The sequence below is a fragment of the Brienomyrus brachyistius genome, chromosome 2 (assembly GCF_023856365.1).
Source record: "Brienomyrus brachyistius isolate T26 chromosome 2, BBRACH_0.4, whole genome shotgun sequence".
Classification (NCBI taxonomy): Eukaryota; Metazoa; Chordata; class Actinopteri; order Osteoglossiformes; family Mormyridae; genus Brienomyrus; species Brienomyrus brachyistius.
Window position 1 is genome coordinate 41,728,611 of NC_064534.1, and position 18,346 is coordinate 41,746,956.

Here is an 18,346-nt window from a genome sequence, read left to right on the forward strand (position 1 = left end):
TTCGTGCGGCGGAGATTTTGTGGCTGTTAGCGGAGTTGATAACAGAGGGTCGTTAAGAGAAGCCTGCATGCAGTAGGCAAAGGAGTAATGTTTGCCGGCGGGGGACGTGCGGCGATTAACCTGTGCGGTAGTGAAAAGGAGTTAAAAAGAAGGAAGTGTGCGGATGCGGAAAGAATGGAATAATTGTGGTAGGCTGCCGGCTGAGTAGTTTGGTGAATGTTTGGTGTGGGTCCGGCGCTGCCGATTGGATGGTGGGGCTGCAGTGTGAGTCAGATAAAAAAAAAAGAAAGAACATTAGTAGGATCCAATGGGACCAACTGGCATGTATAGAGGCGTGTAATGCAAAAGGGCTGTTTTTAGTAGCATCTCTCGCTTACGGCCATACCACCCTGAACACGCCCGATCTTGTCTGATCTCGGAAGCCAAGCAGGGTAGGGTCTGGTTAGTACTTGGATGGGAGACCTCCTGGGAATACCAGGTGTTGTAAGCTTTTCTCACTTTTACTTTATACAGGGGGCGCTCCACTTCACGATTAATTTAAATCTATCACTCCCCTTCCATTTTACTATTTTATATATATATATATTTTTCTCTCATTCATAAAGGTAGCTTTTACACACCGTTTTACTCTAAATACTTCCTGGTAATTCTAGGTGCTGTAAGCTGTTCGTGCCTTTATTCCACCAGGGCGCGATCTTCTCACAAACTTGAAGACTGTCACTCCCCATTCACGTTTTACAACTTATTGTTAATGATAAAGAGACAGCTTTTTACACACAGTTTTAAACAAAGTACTGATATTATTCCTCTTCAACTGACCGCTTTGTTTTCTATGCAAAAACCACTTCGCCACAGAAGACTCGATATTATTGGCATAGCAAGTTCTGCTCTTCTCCTTTCAAAACTTGCTAAAAGCTGTATTTAAAAGAACAGATTGGCCGGGGTAATTCACACCCTTCAATGCCAGCTTAATGTTTAGGTTAGTGGGAGTCACAGAGGAATTAGGGATGGAAACTTCTTTGCTGGTGGTAGAAGCGGTCTGGTGAATTTTTAGAGAGAAGAGGCCGTCGATGTTTGAATGTAGAAAATTGTTCTGGCTGCAGCCTGCAGTATGGACTTGTTGGTGTGTGTAGCTCCCAGTGTTCTGACAGCGTGACGTTTTGGGGAAGCATGTGATTCAGCAGCTACCAGTGGGCTTCGTGCGGCGGAGATTTTGTGGCTGTTAGCGGAGTTGATAACAGAGGGTCGTTAAGAGAAGCCTGCATGCAGTAGGCAAAGGAGTAATGTTTGCCGGCGGGGGACGTGCGGCGATTAACCTGTGCGGTAGTGAAAAGGAGTTAAAAAGAAGGAAGTGTGCGGATGCGGAAAGAATGGAATAATTGTGGTAGGCTGCTGGCTGAGTAGTTTGGTGAATGTTTGGTGTGGGTCCGGCGCTGCCGATTGGATGGTGGTGCTGCAGTGTGAGTCAGATAAAAAAAAAAAAAAACCAGGAGTAGGATCCAATGGGACTAACTGGCATGTATAGACGCGTGTAATGCAAAAGGGCTGTTTTTGGTAGCATCTCTCACTTACGGCCATACCACCCTGAACACGCCCGATCTCGTCTGATCTCGGAAGCTAAGCAGGGTAGGGTCTGGTTAGTACTTGGATAGGAGACCACCTGGGAATACCAGGTGCTGTAAGCTTTTCTCACTTTTACTTTATACAGTGGGCGCTCCACTTCACGATTAATTTAAATCTATCACTCCCCTTCCATTTTACTATTTTATATATATATATTTTTTTTCTCTCATTCATAAAGGCAGCTTTTAGAAACCGTTTTACTCTAAATACTTCCTGGTAATTCTAGGTGCTGTAAGCTGTTCGTGCCTTTATTCCACCAGGGCGCGATCTTCTCACAAACTTGAAGACTGTCACTCCCCATTCACATTTTACAACTTATTGTTAATGATAAAGAGACAGCTTTTTACACACAGTTTTAAACAAAGTACTGATATTATTCCTCTTCAACTGACCGCTTTGTTTTCTATGCAAAAACCACTTCGCCACAGAAGACTCGATATTATTGGCATAGCAAGTTCTGCTCTTCTCCTTTCAAAACTTGCTAAAAGCTGTATTTAAAAGAACAGGTTGGCCGGGGTAATTCACACCCTTCAATGCCAGCTTAATGTTTAGGTTAGTGGGAATCACAGAGGAATTAGGGATGGAAACTTCTTTGCTGGTGGTAGAAGCGGTCTGGTGAATTTTTAGAGAGAAGAGGCCGTCGATGTTTGAATGTAGAAAATTGTTCTGGCTGCAGCCTGCAGTATGGACTTGTTGGTGTGTGTAGCTCCCAGTGTTCTGACAGCGCGACGTTTTGGGGAAGCATGTGATTCAGCAGCTACCAGTGGGCTTCGTGCGGCGGAGATTTTGTGGCTGTTAGCGGAGTTGATAACAGAGGGTCGTTAAGAGAAGCCTGCATGCAGTAGGCAAAGGAGTAATGTTTGCCGGCGGGGGACGTGCGGCGATTAACCTGTGCGGTAGTGAAAAGGAGTTAAAAAGAAGGAAGTGTGCGGATGCGGAAAGAATGGAATAATTGTGGTAGGCTGCCGGCTGAGTAGTTTGGTGAATGTTTGGTGTGGGTCCGGCGCTGCCGATTGGATGGTGGTGCTGCAGTGTGAGTCAGATAAAAAAAAAAGAAAGAACATTAGTAGGATCCAATGGGACCAACTGGCATGTATAGAGGCGTGTAATGCAAAAGGGCTGTTTTTAGTAGCATCTCTCGCTTACGGCCATACCACCCTGAACACGCCCGATCTTGTCTGATCTCGGAAGCCAAGCAGGGTAGGGTCTGGTTAGTACTTGGATGGGAGACCTCCTGGGAATACCAGGTGTTGTCAGCTTTTCTCACTTTTACTTTATACAGGGGGCGCTCCACTTCACGATTAATTTAAATCTATCACTCCCCTTCCATTTTACTATTTTATATATATATATATTTTTCTCTCATTCATAAAGGTAGCTTTTACACACCGTTTTACTCTAAATACTTCCTGGTAATTCTAGGTGCTGTAAGCTGTTCGTGCCTTTATTCCACCAGGGCGCGATCTTCTCACAAACTTGAAGACTGTCACTCCCCATTCACGTTTTACAACTTATTGTTAATGATAAAGAGACAGCTTTTTACACACAGTTTTAAACAAAGTACTGATATTATTCCTCTTCAACTGACCGCTTTGTTTTCTATGCAAAAACCACTTCGCCACAGAAGACTCGATATTATTGGCATAGCAAGTTCTGCTCTTCTCCTTTCAAAACTTGCTAAAAGCTGTATTTAAAAGAACAGATTGGCCGGGGTAATTCACACCCTTCAATGCCAGCTTAATGTTTAGGTTAGTGGGAGTCACAGAGGAATTAGGGATGGAAACTTCTTTGCTGGTGGTAGAAGCGTCTGGTGAATTTTTAGAGAGAAGAGGCCGTCGATGTTTGAATGTAGAAAATTGTTCTGGCTGCAGCCTGCAGTATAGACTTGTTGGTGTGTGTAGCTCCCAGTGTTCTGACAGCGTGACGTTTTGGGGAAGCATGTGATTCAGCAGCTACCAGTGGGTTTCGTGCGGCGGAGATTTTGTGGCTGTTAGCGGAGTTGATAACAGAGGGTCGTTAAGAGAAGCCTGCATGCAGTAGGCAAAGGAGTAATGTTTGCCGGCGGGGGACGTGCGGCGATTAACCTGTGCGGTAGTGAAAAGGAGTTAAAAAGAAGGAAGTGTGCGGATGCGGAAAGAATGGAATAATTGTGGTAGGCTGCTGGCTGAGTAGTTTGGTGAATGTTTGGTGTGGGTCCGGCGCTGCCGATTGGATGGTGGGGCTGCAGTGTGAGTCAGATAAAAAAAAAAAAAGAACATTAGTAGGATCCAATGGGACCAACTGGCATGTATAGAGGCGTGTAATGCAAAAGGGCTGTTTTTGGTAGCATCTCTCGCTTACGGCCATACCACCCTAAACACGCCTGATCTCGTCTGATCTCGGAAGCTAAGCAGGGTAGGGTCTGGTTAGTACTTGGATGGGAGACCACCTGGGAATACCAGGTGCTGTAAGCTTTTCTCACTTTTACTTTAAACGGGGGGCGCTCCACTTCACGATTAATTTAAATCTATCACTCCCCTTCCATTTTACTATTTTATATATATATATATTTTTTTTTCTCTCATTCATAAAGGTAGCTTTTACACACCGTTTTACTCTAAATACTTCCTGGTAATTCAAGGTGCTGTAAGCTGTTCGTGGCTTTATTCCACCAGGGCGCGATCTTCTCACAAACTTGAAGACTGTCACTCCCCATTCACGTTTTACAACTTATTGTTAATGATAAAGAGACAGCTTTTTACACACAGTTTTAAACAAAGTACTGATATTATTCCTCTTCAACTGACCGCTTTGTTTTCTATGCAAAAACCACTTCGCCACAGAAGACTCGATATTATTGGCATAGCAAGTTCTGCTCTTCTCCTTTCAAAACTTGCTAAAAGCTGTATTTAAAAGAACAGATTGGCCGGGGTAATTCACACCCTTCAATGCCAGCTTAATGTTTAGGTTAGTGGGAGTCACAGACGAATTAGGGATGGAAACTTCTTTGCTGGTGGTAGAAGCGGTCTGGTGAATTTTTAGAGAGAAGAGGCCGTCGATGTTTGAATGTAGAAAATTGTTCTGGCTGCAGCCTGCAGTATGGACTTGTTGGTGTGTGTAGCTCCCAGTGTTCTGACAGCGTGACGTTTTGGGGAAGCATGTGATTCAGCAGCTACCAGTGGGCTTCGTGCGGCGGAGATTTTGTGGCTGTTAGCGGAGTTGATAACAGAGGGTCGTTAAGAGAAGCCTGCATGCAGTAGGCAAAGGAGTAATGTTTGCCGGCGGGGGACGTGCGGCGATTAACCTGTGCGGTAGTGAAAAGGAGTTCAAAAGAAGGAAGTGTGCGGATGCGGAAAGAATGGAATAATTGTGGTAGGCTGCTGGCTGAGTAGTTTGGTGAATGTTTGGTGTGGGTCCGGCGCTGCCGATTGGATGGTGGTGCTGCAGTGTGAGTCAGATAAAAAAAAAAAAAAAACCAGGAGTAGGATCCAATGGGACTAACTGGCATGTATAGACGCGTGTAATGCAAAAGGGCTGTTTTTGGTAGCATCTCTCGCTTACGGCCATACCACCCTGAACACGCCCGATCTCGTCTGATCTCGGAAGCTAAGCAGGGTAGGGTCTGGTTAGTACTTGGATGGGAGACCACCTGGGAATACCTGGTGCTGTAAGCTTTTCTCACTTTTACTTTATACAGGGGGCGCTCCACTTCACGATTAATTTAAATCTATCACTCCCCTTCCATTTTACTATTTTATATATATATATATATATATTTTTCTCTCATTCATAAAGGCAGCTTTTAGAAACCGTTTTACTCTAAATACTTCCTGGTAATTCTAGGTGCTGTAAGCTGTTCGTGCCTTTATTCCACCAGGGCGCGATCTTCTCACAAACTTGAAGACTGTCACTCCCCATTCACGTTTTACAACTTATTGTTAATGATAAAGAGACAGCTTTTTACACACAGTTTTAAACAAAGTACTGATATTATTCCTCTTCAACTGACCGCTTTGTTTTCTATGCAAAAACCACTTCGCCACAGAAGACTCGATATTATTGGCATAGCAAGTTCTGCTCTTCTCCTTTCAAAACTTGCTAAAATCTGTATTTAAAAGAACAGATTGGCCGGGGTAATTCACACCCTTCAATGCCAGCTTAATGTTTAGGTTAGTGGGAATCACAGAGGAATTAGGGATGGAAACTTCTTTGCTGGTGGTAGAAGCGGTCTGGTGAATTTTTAGAGAGAAGAGGCCGTCGATGTTTGAATGTAGAAAATTGATCTGGCTGCAGCCTGCAGTATGGACTTGTTGGTGTGTGTAGCTCCCAGTGTTCTGACAGCGCGACGTTTTGGGGAAGCATGTGATTCAGCAGCTACCAGTGGGCTTCGTGCGGCGGAGATTTTGTGGCTGTTAGCGGAGTTGATAACAGAGGGTCGTTAAGAGAAGCCTACATGCAGTAGGCAAAGGAGTAATGTTTGCCGGTGGGGGACGTGCGGCGATTAACCTGTGCGGTAGTGAAAAGGAGTTAAAAAGAAGGAAGTGTGCGGATGCGGAAAGAATGGAATAATTGTGGTAGGCTGCCGGCTGAGTAGTTTGGTGAATGTTTGGTGTGGGTCCGGCGCTGCCGATTGGATGGTGGTGCTGCAGTGTGAGTCAGATAAAAAAAAAAAAAAAACCAGGAGTAGGATCCAATGGGACTAACTGGCATGTATAGACGCGTGTAATGCAAAAGGGCTGTTTTTGGTAGCATCTCTCGCTTACGGCCATACCACCCTGAACACGCCCGATCTCGTCTGATCTCGGAAGCCAAGCAGCGTAGGGTCTGGTTAGTACTTGGATGGGAGACCTCCTGGGAATACCAGGTGCTGTAAGCCTTTCTCACTTTTACTTTATACAGGGGGCGCTCCACTTCACGATTAATTTAAATCTATCACTCCCCTTCCATTTTACTATTTTATATATATATTTTTTTTTTTTCTCTCATTCATAAAGGCAGCTTTTAGAAACCGTTTTACTCTAAATACTTCCTGGTAATTCTAGGTGCTGTAAGCTGTTCGTGCCTTTATTCCACCCGGGCGCGATCTTCTCACAAACTTGAAGACTGTCACTCCCCATTCACGTTTTACAACTTATTGTTAATGATAAAGAGACAGCTTTTTACACACAGTTTTAAACAAAGTACTGATATTATTCCTCTTCAACTGACCGCTTTGTTTTCTATGCAAAAACCACTTCGCCACAGAAGACTCGATATTATTGGCATAGCAAGTTCTGCTCTTCTCCTTTCAAAACTTGCTAAAAGCTGTATTTAAAAGAACAGATTGGCCGGGGTAATTCACACCCTTCAATGCCAGCTTAATGTTTAGGTTAGTGGGAATCACAGAGGAATTAGGGATGGAAACTTCTTTGCTGGTGGTAGAAGCGGTCTGGTGAATTTTTAGAGAGAAGAGGCCGTCGATGTTTGAATGTAGAAAATTGATCTGGCTGCAGCCTGCAGTATGGACTTGTTGGTGTGTGTAGCTCCCAGTGTTCTGACAGCGCGACGTTTTGGGGAAGCATGTGATTCAGCAGCTACCAGTGGGCTTCGTGCGGCGGAGATTTTGTGGCTGTTAGCGGAGTTGATAACAGAGGGTCGTTAAGAGAAGCCTACATGCAGTAGGCAAAGGAGTAATGTTTGCCGGTGGGGGACGTGCGGCGATTAACCTGTGCGGTAGTGAAAAGGAGTTAAAAAGAAGGAAGTGTGCGGATGCGGAAAGAATGGAATAATTGTGGTAGGCTGCCGGCTGAGTAGTTTGGTGAATGTTTGGTGTGGGTCCGGCGCTGCCGATTGGATGGTGGTGCTGCAGTGTGAGTCAGATAAAAAAAAAAAAAAAACCAGGAGTAGGATCCAATGGGACTAACTGGCATGTATAGACGCGTGTAATGCAAAAGGGCTGTTTTTGGTAGCATCTCTCGCTTACGGCCATACCACCCTGAACACGCCCGATCTCGTCTGATCTCGGAAGCCAAGCAGCGTAGGGTCTGGTTAGTACTTGGATGGGAGACCTCCTGGGAATACCAGGTGCTGTAAGCCTTTCTCACTTTTACTTTATACAGGGGGCGCTCCACTTCACGATTAATTTAAATCTATCACTCCCCTTCCATTTTACTATTTTATATATATATATTTTTTTTTTCTCTCATTCATAAAGGCAGCTTTTAGAAACCGTTTTACTCTAAATACTTCCTGGTAATTCTAGGTGCTGTAAGCTGTTCGTGCCTTTATTCCACCCGGGCGCGATCTTCTCACAAACTTGAAGACTGTCACTCCCCATTCACGTTTTACAACTTATTGTTAATGATAAAGAGACAGCTTTTTACACACAGTTTTAAACAAAGTACTGATATTATTCCTCTTCAACTGACCGCTTTGTTTTCTATGCAAAAACCACTTCGCCACAGAAGACTCGATATTATTGGCATAGCAAGTTCTGCTCTTCTCCTTTCAAAACTTGCTAAAAGCTGTATTTAAAAGAACAGATTGGCCGGGGTAATTCACACCCTTCAATGCCAGCTTAATGTTTAGGTTAGTGGGAATCACAGAGGAATTAGGGATGGAAACTTCTTTGCTGGTGGTAGAAGCGGTCTGGTGAATTTTTAGAGAGAAGAGGCCGTCGATGTTTGAATGTAGAAAATTGATCTGGCTGCAGCCTGCAGTATGGACTTGTTGGTGTGTGTAGCTCCCAGTGTTCTGACAGCGCGACGTTTTGGGGAAGCATGTGATTCAGCAGCTACCAGTGGGCTTCGTGCGGCGGAGATTTTGTGGCTGTTAGCGGAGTTGATAACAGAGGGTCGTTAAGAGAAGCCTACATGCAGTAGGCAAAGGAGTAATGTTTGCCGGTGGGGGACGTGCGGCGATTAACCTGTGCGGTAGTGAAAAGGAGTTAAAAAGAAGGAAGTGTGCGGATGCGGAAAGAATGGAATAATTGTGGTAGGCTGCCGGCTGAGTAGTTTGGTGAATGTTTGGTGTGGGTCCGGCGCTGCCGATTGGATGGTGGGGCTGCAGTGTGAGTCAGATAAAAAAAAAAAAAAAACAGGAGTAGGATCCAATGGGACTAACTGGCATGTATAGACGCGTGTAATGCAAAAGGGCTGTTTTTGGTAGCATCTCTCGCTTACGGCCATACCACCCTGAACACGCCCGATCTCGTCTGATCTTGGAAGCCAAACAGGGTAGGGTCTGGTTAGTACTTGGATGGGAGACCACCTGGGAATACCAGGTGCTGTAAGCTTTTCTCACTTTTACTTTATACAGGGGGCGCTCCACTTCACGATTAATTTAAATCTATCACTCCCCTTCCATTTTACTATTTTATATATATATATATATATTTTTCTCTCATTCATAAAGGCAGCTTTTAGAAACCGTTTTACTCTAAATACTTCATGGTAATTCTAGGTGCTGTAAGCTGTTCGTGCCTTTATTCCACCAGGGCGCGATCTTCTCACAAACTTGAAGACTGTCACTCCCCATTCACGTTTTACAACTTATTGTTAATGATAAAGAGACAGCTTTTTACACACAGTTTTAAACAAAGTACTGATATTATTCCTCTTCAACTGACCGCTTTGTTTTCTATGCAAAAACCACTTCGCCACAGAAGACTCGATATTATTGGCATAGCAAGTTCTGCTCTTCTCCTTTCAAAACGTGCTAAAAGCTGTATTTAAAAGAACAGATTGGCCGGGGTAATTCACACCCTTTAATGCCAGCTTAATGTTTAGGTTAGTGGGAATCACAGAGGAATTAGGGATGGAAACTTCTTTGCTGGTGGTAGAAGCGGTCTGGTGAATTTTTAGAGAGAAGAGGCCGTCGATGTTTGAATGTAGAAAATTGTTCTGGCTGCAGCCTGCAGTATGGACTTGTTGGTGTGTGCAGCTCCCAGTGTTCTGACAGCGCGACGTTTTGGGGAAGCATGTGATTCAGCAGCTACCAGTGGGCTTCGTGCGGCGGAGATTTTGTGGCTGTTAGCGGAGTTGATAACTGAGGGTCGTTAAGAGAAGCCTGCATGCAGTAGGCAAAGGAGTAATGTTTGCCGGCGGGGGACATGCGGCGATAAACCTGTGCGGTAGTGAAAAGGATTTAAAAAGAAGGAAGTGTGCGGATGCGGAAAGAATGGAATAATTGTGGTAGGCTGCCGGCTGAGTAGTTTGGTGAATGTTTGGTGTGGGTCCGGCGCTGCCGATTGGATGGTGGGGCTGCAGTGTGAGTCAGATAAAAAAAAAAAAAAAAACCAGGAGTAGGATCCAATGGGACTAACTGGCATGTATAGACGCGTGTAATGCAAAAGGGCTGTTTTTGGTAGCATCTCTTGCTTACGGCCATACCACCCTGAACACGCCCGATCTCGTCTGATCTCGGAAGCCAAGCAGCGTAGGGTCTGGTTAGTACTTGGATGGGAGACCTCCTGGGAATACCAGGTGCTGTAAGCCTTTCTCACTTTTACTTCATACAGGGGGCGCTCCACTTCACGATTAATTTAAATCTATCACTCCCCTTCCATTTTACTATTTTATATATATATATTTTTTTTTTTTTTCTCTCATTCATAAAGGCAGCTTTTAGAAACCGTTTTACTCTAAATACTTCCTGGTAATTCTAGGTGCTGTAAGCTGTTCGTGCCTTTATTCCACCAGGGCGCGATCTTCTCACAAACTTGAAGACTGTCACTCCCCATTCACGTTTTACAACTTATTGTTAATGATAAAGAGACAGCTTTTTACACACAGTTTTAAACAAAGTACTGATATTATTCCTCTTCAACTGACCGCTTTGTTTTCTATGCAAAAACCACTTCGCCACAGAAGACTCGATATTATTGGCATAGCAAGTTCTGCTCTTCTCCTTTCAAAACTTGCTAAAAGCTGTATTTAAAAGAACAGATTGGCCGGGGTAATTCACACCATTCAATGCCAGCTTAATGTTTAGGTTAGTGGGAATCACAGAGGAATTAGGGATGGAAACTTCTTTGCTGGTGGTAGAAGCGGTCTGGTGAATTTTTAGAGAGAAGAGGCCGTCGATGTTTGAATGTAGAAAATTGTTCTGGCTGCAGCCTGCAGTATGGACTTGTTGGTGTGTGTAGCTCCCAGTGTTCTGACAGCGCGACGTTTTGGGGAAGCATGTGATTCAGCAGCTACCAGTGGGCTTCGTGCGGCGGAGATTTTGTGGCTGTTAGCGGAGTTGATAACAGAGGGTCGTTAAGAGAAGCCTGCATGCAGTAGGCAAAGGAGTAATGTTTGCCGGCGGGGGACATGCGGCGATAAACCTGTGCGGTAGTGAAAAGGAGTTAAAAAGAAGGAAGTGTGCGGATGCGGAAAGAATGGAATAATTGTGGTAGGCTGCCGGCTGAGTAGTTTGGTGAATGTTTGGTGTGGGTCCGGCGCTGCCGATTGGATGGTGGGGCTGCAGTGTGAGTCAGATAAAAAAAAAAAAAAAACCAGGAGTAGGATCCAATGGGACTAACTGGCATGTATAGACGCGTGTAATGCAAAAGGGCTGTTTTTGGTAGCATCTCTCGCTTACGGCCATACCACCCTAAACACGCCCGATCTCGTCTGATCTCGGAAGCCAAGCAGCGTAGGGTCTGGTTAGTACTTGGATGGGAGACCTCCTGGGAATACCAGGTGCTGTAAGCCTTTCTCACTTTTACTTCATACAGGGGGCGCTCCACTTCACGATTAATTTAAATCTATCACTCCCCTTCCATTTTACTATTTTATATATATATATATATTTTTTTTTTTCTCTCATTCATAAAGGCAGCTTTTAGAAACCGTTTTACTCTAAATACTTCCTGGTAATTCTAGGTGCTGTAAGCTGTTCGTGCCTTTATTCCACCAGGGCGCGATCTTCTCACAAACTTGAAGACTGTCACTCCCCATTCACGTTTTACAACTTATTGTTAATGATAAAGAGACAGCTTTTTACACACAGTTTTAAACAAAGTACTGATATTATTCCTCTTCAACTGACCGCTTTGTTTTCTATGCAAAAACCACTTCGCCACAGAAGACTCGATATTATTGGCATAGCAAGTTCTGCTCTTCTCCTTTCAAAACTTGCTAAAAGCTGTATTTAAAAGAACAGATTGGCCGGGGTAATTCACACCCTTCAATGCCAGCTTAATGTTTAGGTTAGTGGGAATCACAGAGGAATTAGGGATGGAAACTTCTTTGCTGGTGGTAGAAGCGGTCTGGTGAATTTTTAGAGAGAAGAGGCCGTCGATGTTTGAATGTAGAAAATTGTTCTGGCTGCAGCCTGCAGTATGGACTTGTTGGTGTGTGTAGCTCCCAGTGTTCTGACAGCGCGACGTTTTGGGGAAGCATGTGATTCAGCAGCTACCAGTGGGCTTCGTGCGGCGGAGATTTTGTGGCTGTTAGCGGAGTTGATAACAGAGGGTCGTTAAGAGAAGCCTGCATGCAGTAGGCAAAGGAGTAATGTTTGCCGGCGGGGGACATGCGGCGATAAACCTGTGCGGTAGTGAAAAGGAGTTAAAAAGAAGGAAGTGTGCGGATGCGGAAAGAATGGAATAATTGTGGTAGGCTGCCGGCTGAGTAGTTTGGTGAATGTTTGGTGTGGGTCCGGCGCTGCCGATTGGATGGTGGGGCTGCAGTGTGAGTCAGATAAAAAAAAAAAAAAGAACATTAGTAGGATCCAATGGGACCAACTGGCATGTATAGAGGCGTGTAATGCAAAAGGGCTGTTTTTGGTAGCATCTCTCGCTTACGGCCATACCACCCTGAACACGCCCGATCTCGTCTGATCTCAGAAGCCAAGCAGGGTAGGGTCTGGTTAATACTTGGATGTGAGACCTCCTGGGCATACCAGGTGCTGTAAGCTTTTCTCACTTTTACTTTATACAGGGGGCGCTCCACTTCACGATTAATTTAAATCTATCACTCCCCTTCCATTTTACTATTTTATATATATTTTTTTTTTTTTCTCTCATTCATAAAGGCAGCTTATAGAAACCGTTTTACTCTAAATACTTCCTGGTAATTCTAGGTGCTGTAAGCTGTTCGTGCCTTTATTCCACCAGGGCGCGATCTTCTCACAAACTTGAAGACTGTCACTCCCCATTCACGTTTTACAACTTATTGTTAATGATAAAGAGACAGCTTTTTACACACAGTTTTAAACAAAGTACTGATATTATTCCTCTTCAACTGACCGCTTTGTTTTCTATGCAAAAACCACTTCGCCACAGAAGACTCGATATTATTGGCATAGCAAGGTCTGCTCTTCTCCTCCTTTCAAAACTTGCTAAAAGCTGTATTTAAAAGAACAGATTGGCCGGGGTAATTCACACCCTTCAATGCCAGCTTAATGTTTAGGTTAGTGGGAATCACAGAGGAATTAGGGATGGAAACTTCTTTGCTGGTGGTAGAAGCGGTCTGGTGAATTTTTAGAGAGAAGAGGCCGTCGATGTTTGAATGTAGAAAATTGTTCTGGCTGCAGCCTGCAGTATGGACTTGTTGGTGTGTGTAGCTCCCAGTGTTCTGACAGCGCGACGTTTTGGGGAAGCATGTGATTCAGCAGCTACCAGTGGGCTTCGTGCGGCGGAGATTTTGTGGCTGTTAGCGGAGTTGATAACAGAGGGTCGTTAAGAGAAGCCTGCATGCAGTAGGCAAAGGAGTAATGTTTGCCGGCGGGGGACGTGCGGCGATTAACCTGTGCGGTAGTGAAAAGGAGTTAAAAAGAAGGAAGTGTGCGGATGCGGAAAGAATGGAATAATTGTGGTAGGCTGCCGGCTGAGTAGTTTGGTAAATGTTTGGTGTGGGTCCGGCGCTGCCGATTGGATGGTGGGGCTGCAGTGTGAGTCAGATAAAAAAAAAAAAAAGAACATTAGTAGGATCCAATGGGACCAACTGGCATGTATAGAGGCGTGTAATGCAAAAGGGCTGTTTTTGGTAGCATCTCTCGCTTACGGCCATACCACCCTGAACACGCCCGATCTCGTCTGATCTCGGAAGCTAAGCAGGGTAGGGTCTGGTTAGTACTTGGATGGGAGACCTCCTGGGCATACCAGGTGCTGTAAGTTTTTCTCACTTTTACTTTATACAGGGGGCGCTCCACTTCACGATTAATTTAAATCTAGCACTCCCCTTCCATTTTACTATTTTATATATATATTTTTTTTCTCTCTTTCATAAAGCCAGCTTTTAGAAACCGTTTTACTCTAAATACTGCCTGGTAATTCTAGGTGCTGTAAGCTCTTCGTGCCTTTATTCCACCAGGGCGCGATCTTCTCACAAACTTGAAGACTGTCACTCCCCATTCACGTTTTACAACTTATTGTTAATGATAAAGAGACAGCTTTTTACACACAGTTTTAAACAAAGTACTGATATTATTCCTCTTCAACTGACCGCTTTGTTTTCTATGCAAAAACCACTTCGCCACAGAAGACTCGATATTATTGGCATAGCAAGTTCTGCTCTTCTCCTTTCAAAACTTGCTAAAAGCTGTATTTAAAAGAACAGATTGGCCGGGGTAATTCACACCCTTCAATGCCAGCTTAATGTTTAGGTTAGTGGGAATCACAGAGGAATTAGGGATGGAAACTTCTTTGCTGGTGGTAGAAGCGGTCTGGTGAATTTTTAGAGAGAAGAGGCCGTCGATGTTTGAATGTAGAAAATTGTTCTAGCTGCAGCCTGCAGTATGGACTTGTTGGTGTGTGTAGCTCCCAGTGTTCTGACAGCGCGACGTTTTGGGGAAGCATGTGATTCAGCAGCTACCAGTGGGCTTCGTGCGGCGGAGATTTTGTGGCTGTTAGCGGAGTTGATAACAGAGGGTCGTTAAGAGAAGCCTGCATGCAGTAGGCAAAGGAGTAATGTTTGCCGGCGGGGGACGTGCGGCGATTAACCTGTGCGGTAGTGAAAAGGAGTTAAAAAGAAGGAAGTGTGCGGATGCGGAAAGAATGGAATAATTGTGGTAGGCTGCCGGCTGAGTAGTTTGGTGAATGTTTGGTGTGGGTCCGGCGCTGCCGATTGGATGGTGGGGCTGCAGTGTGAGTCAGATAAAAAAAAAAAAAAGAACATTAGTAGGATCCAATGGGACCAACTGGCATGTATAGAGGCGTGTAATGCAAAAGGGCTGTTTTTGTTAGCATCTCTCGCTTACGGCCATACCACCCTGAACACGCCCGATCTCGTCTGATCTCAGAAGCCAAGCAGGGTAGGGTCTGGTTAATACTTGGATGTGAGACCTCCTGGGCATACCAGGTGCTGTAAGCTTTTCTCACTTTTACTTTATACAGGGGGCGCTCCACTTCACGATTAATTTAAAACTAGCACTCCCCTTCCATTTTACTATTTTAAATATATTTTTTTTTCTCTCTTTCATAAAGCCAGCTTTTAGAAACCGTTTTACTCTAAATACTTCCTGGTAATTCTAGGTGCTGTAAGCTGTTCGTGCCTTTATTCCACCAGGGCGCGATCTTCTCACAAACTTGAAGACTGTCACTCCCCATTCACGTTTTACAACTTATTGTTAATGATAAAGAGACAGCTTTTTACACACAGTTTTAAACAAAGTACTGATATTATTCCTCTTCAACTGACCGCTTTGTTTTCTATGCAAAAACCACTTCGCCACAGAAGACTCGATATTATTGGCATAGCAAGGTCTGCTCTTCTCCTCCTTTCAAAACTTGCTAAAAGCTGTATTTAAAAGAACAGATTGGCCGGGGTAATTCACACCCTTCAATGCCAGCTTAATGTTTAGGTTAGTGGGAATCACAGAGGAATTAGGGATGGAAACTTCTTTGCTGGTGGTAGAAGCGGTCTGGTGAATTTTTAGAGAGAAGAGGCCGTCGATGTTTGAATGTAGAAAATTGTTCTGGCTGCAGCCTGCAGTATGGACTTGTTGGTGTGTGTAGCTCCCAGTGTTCTGACAGCGCGACGTTTTGGGGAAGCATGTGATTCAGCAGCTACCAGTGGGCTTCGTGCGGCGGAGATTTTGTGGCTGTTAGCGGAGTTGATAACAGAGGGTCGTTAAGAGAAGCCTGCATGCAGTAGGCAAAGGAGTAATGTTTGCCGGCGGGGGACGTGCGGCGATTAACCTGTGCGGTAGTGAAAAGGAGTTAAAAAGAAGGAAGTGTGCGGATGCGGAAAGAATGGAATAATTGTGGTAGGCTGCCGGCTGAGTAGTTTGGTAAATGTTTGGTGTGGGTCCGGCGCTGCCGATTGGATGGTGGGGCTGCAGTGTGAGTCAGATAAAAAAAAAAAAAAGAACATTAGTAGGATCCAATGGGACCAACTGGCATGTATAGAGGCGTGTAATGCAAAAGGGCTGTTTTTGGTAGCATCTCTCGCTTACGGCCATACCACCCTGAACACGCCCGATCTCGTCTGATCTTGGAAGCTAAGCAGGGTAGGGTCTGGTTAGTACTTGGATGGGAGACCTCCTGGGCATACCAGGTGCTGTAAGCTTTTCTCACTTTTACTTTATACAGGGGGCGCTCCACTTCACGATTAATTTAAATCTAGCACTCCCCTTCCATTTTACTATTTTATATATATATTTTTTTTCTCTCTTTCATAAAGCCAGCTTTTAGAAACCGTTTTACTCTAAATACTGCCTGGTAATTCTAGGTGCTGTAAGCTCTTCGTGCCTTTATTCCACCAGGGCGCGATCTTCTCACAAACTTGAAGACTGCCACTCCCCATTCACGTTTTACAACTTATTGTTAATGATAAAGAGACAGCTTTTTACACACAGTTTTAAACAAAGTACTGATATTATTCCTCTTCAACTGACCGCTTTGTTTTCTATGCAAAAACCACTTCGCCACAGAAGACTCGATATTATTGGCATAGCAAGGTCTGCTCTTCTCCTCCTTTCAAAACTTGCTAAAAGCTGTATTTAAAAGAACAGATTGGCCGGGGTAATTCACACCCTTCAATGCCAGCTTAATGTTTAGGTTAGTGGGAATCACAGAGGAATTAGGGATGGAAACTTCTTTGCTGGTGGTAGAAGCGGTCTGGTGAATTTTTAGAGAGAAGAGGCCGTCGATGTTTGAATGTAGAAAATTGTTCTGGCTGCAGCCTGCAGTATGGACTTGTTGGTGTGTGTAGCTCCCAGTGTTCTGACAGCGCGACGTTTTGGGGAAGCATGTGATTCAGCAGCTACCAGTGGGCTTCGTGCGGCGGAGATTTTGTGGCTGTTAGCGGAGTTGATAACAGAGGGTCGTTAAGAGAAGCCTGCATGCAGTAGGCAAAGGAGTAATGTTTGCCGGCGGGGGACGTGCGGCGATTAACCTGTGCGGTAGTGAAAAGGAGTTAAAAAGAAGGAAGTGTGCGGATGCGGAAAGAATGGAATAATTGTGGTAGGCTGCCGGCTGAGTAGTTTGGTAAATGTTTGGTGTGGGTCCGGCGCTGCCGATTGGATGGTGGGGCTGCAGTGTGAGTCAGATAAAAAAAAAAAAAAGAACATTAGTAGGATCCAATGGGACCAACTGGCATGTATAGAGGCGTGTAATGCAAAAGGGCTGTTTTTGGTAGCATCTCTCGCTTACGGCCATACCACCCTGAACACGCCCGATCTTGTCTGATCTTGGAAGCTAAGCAGGGTAGGGTCTGGTTAGTACTTGGATGGGAGACCTCCTGGGCATACCAGGTGCTGTAAGCTTTTCTCACTTTTACTTTATACAGGGGGCGCTCCACTTCACGATTAATTTAAATCTAGCACTCCCCTTCCATTTTACTATTTTATATATATATTTTTTTTCTCTCTTTCATAAAGCCAGCTTTTAGAAACCGTTTTACTCTAAATACTGCCTGGTAATTCTAGGTGCTGTAAGCTCTTCGTGCCTTTATTCCACCAGGGCGCGATCTTCTCATAAACTTGAAGACTGTCACTCCCCATTCACGTTTTACAACTTATTGTTAATGATAAAGAGACAGCTTTTTACACACAGTTTTAAACAAAGTACTGATATTATTCCTCTTCAACTGACCGCTTTGTTTTCTATGCAAAAACCACTTCGCCACAGAAGACTCGATATTATTGGCATAGCAAGTTCTGCTCTTCTCCTTTCAAAACTTGCTAAAAGCTGTATTTAAAAGAACAGATTGGCCGGGGTAATTCACACCCTTCAATGCCAGCTTAATGTTTAGGTTAGTGGGAATCACAGAGGAATTAGGGATGGAAACTTCTTTGCTGGTGGTAGAAGCGGTCTGGTGAATTTTTAGAGAGAAGAGGCCGTCGATGTTCGAATGTAGAAAATTGTTCTAGCTGCAGCCTGCAGTATGGACTTGTTGGTGTGTGTAGCTCCCAGTGTTCTGACAGCGCGACGTTTTGGGGAAGCATGTGATTCAGCAGCTACCAGTGGGCTTCGTGCGGCGGAGATTTTGTGGCTGTTAGCGGAGTTGATAACAGAGGGTCGTTAAGAGAAGCCTGCATGCAGTAGGCAAAGGAGTAATGTTTGCCGGCGGGGGACGTGCGGCGATTAACCTGTGCGGTAGTGAAAAGGAGTTAAAAAGAAGGAAGTGTGCGGATGCGGAAAGAATGGAATAATTGTGGTAGGCTGCCGGCTGAGTAGTTTGGTGAATGTTTGGTGTGGGTCCGGCGCTGCCGATTGGATGGTGGGGCTGCAGTGTGAGTCAGATAAAAAAAAAAAAAAGAACATTAGTAGGATCCAATGGGACCAACTGGCATGTATAGAGGCGTGTAATGCAAAAGGGATGTTTTTGGTAGCATC

The 18,346-nt window shown here is 44.6% G+C and overlaps 13 non-coding genes and 2 pseudogenes across 13 annotated transcripts; all 15 read left to right on the forward strand.

The window, feature by feature from the left end:
* The first annotated feature begins 371 nt into the window (after nucleotides 1–371).
* LOC125735580 (5S ribosomal RNA) lies at nucleotides 372–490 on the forward strand. Its single transcript, XR_007394874.1, has one exon. It is a non-coding gene; the product is annotated as a 5S ribosomal RNA (ribosomal RNA).
* Nucleotides 491–1,566: 1,076 nt separating this feature from the next.
* On the forward strand, nucleotides 1,567–1,685 carry LOC125735015 (5S ribosomal RNA). The gene has a single exon (XR_007394315.1). It is a non-coding gene; the product is annotated as a 5S ribosomal RNA (ribosomal RNA).
* A 1,078-nt stretch (nucleotides 1,686–2,763) lies between these two features.
* On the forward strand, nucleotides 2,764–2,882 carry LOC125736792 (5S ribosomal RNA). The gene has a single exon (XR_007396060.1). It is a non-coding gene; the product is annotated as a 5S ribosomal RNA (ribosomal RNA).
* Nucleotides 2,883–3,957: 1,075 nt separating this feature from the next.
* On the forward strand, nucleotides 3,958–4,076 carry LOC125734653 (5S ribosomal RNA). Its single transcript, XR_007393956.1, has one exon. It is a non-coding gene; the product is annotated as a 5S ribosomal RNA (ribosomal RNA).
* A 1,081-nt stretch (nucleotides 4,077–5,157) lies between these two features.
* LOC125731048 (5S ribosomal RNA) lies at nucleotides 5,158–5,276 on the forward strand. Its single transcript, XR_007391337.1, has one exon. It is a non-coding gene; the product is annotated as a 5S ribosomal RNA (ribosomal RNA).
* A 1,083-nt stretch (nucleotides 5,277–6,359) lies between these two features.
* LOC125734694 (5S ribosomal RNA) lies at nucleotides 6,360–6,478 on the forward strand. Its single transcript, XR_007393997.1, has one exon. It is a non-coding gene; the product is annotated as a 5S ribosomal RNA (ribosomal RNA).
* A 1,080-nt stretch (nucleotides 6,479–7,558) lies between these two features.
* Nucleotides 7,559–7,677, forward strand: LOC125734695 (5S ribosomal RNA). The gene has a single exon (XR_007393998.1). It is a non-coding gene; the product is annotated as a 5S ribosomal RNA (ribosomal RNA).
* A 1,079-nt stretch (nucleotides 7,678–8,756) lies between these two features.
* LOC125735212 (5S ribosomal RNA) lies at nucleotides 8,757–8,875 on the forward strand. Its single transcript, XR_007394510.1, has one exon. It is a non-coding gene; the product is annotated as a 5S ribosomal RNA (ribosomal RNA).
* A 1,082-nt stretch (nucleotides 8,876–9,957) lies between these two features.
* LOC125734696 (5S ribosomal RNA) lies at nucleotides 9,958–10,076 on the forward strand. Its single transcript, XR_007393999.1, has one exon. It is a non-coding gene; the product is annotated as a 5S ribosomal RNA (ribosomal RNA).
* Nucleotides 10,077–11,160: 1,084 nt separating this feature from the next.
* LOC125736225 (5S ribosomal RNA) lies at nucleotides 11,161–11,279 on the forward strand. Its single transcript, XR_007395509.1, has one exon. It is a non-coding gene; the product is annotated as a 5S ribosomal RNA (ribosomal RNA).
* A 1,085-nt stretch (nucleotides 11,280–12,364) lies between these two features.
* LOC125731769 (5S ribosomal RNA) lies at nucleotides 12,365–12,483 on the forward strand (annotated as a pseudogene).
* A 1,082-nt stretch (nucleotides 12,484–13,565) lies between these two features.
* Nucleotides 13,566–13,684, forward strand: LOC125734708 (5S ribosomal RNA). Its single transcript, XR_007394011.1, has one exon. It is a non-coding gene; the product is annotated as a 5S ribosomal RNA (ribosomal RNA).
* Nucleotides 13,685–14,760: 1,076 nt separating this feature from the next.
* On the forward strand, nucleotides 14,761–14,879 carry LOC125731770 (5S ribosomal RNA; annotated as a pseudogene).
* Nucleotides 14,880–15,957: 1,078 nt separating this feature from the next.
* Nucleotides 15,958–16,076, forward strand: LOC125735323 (5S ribosomal RNA). Its single transcript, XR_007394621.1, has one exon. It is a non-coding gene; the product is annotated as a 5S ribosomal RNA (ribosomal RNA).
* A 1,079-nt stretch (nucleotides 16,077–17,155) lies between these two features.
* LOC125736830 (5S ribosomal RNA) lies at nucleotides 17,156–17,274 on the forward strand. The gene has a single exon (XR_007396098.1). It is a non-coding gene; the product is annotated as a 5S ribosomal RNA (ribosomal RNA).
* Nucleotides 17,275–18,346: the final 1,072 nt, after the last annotated feature.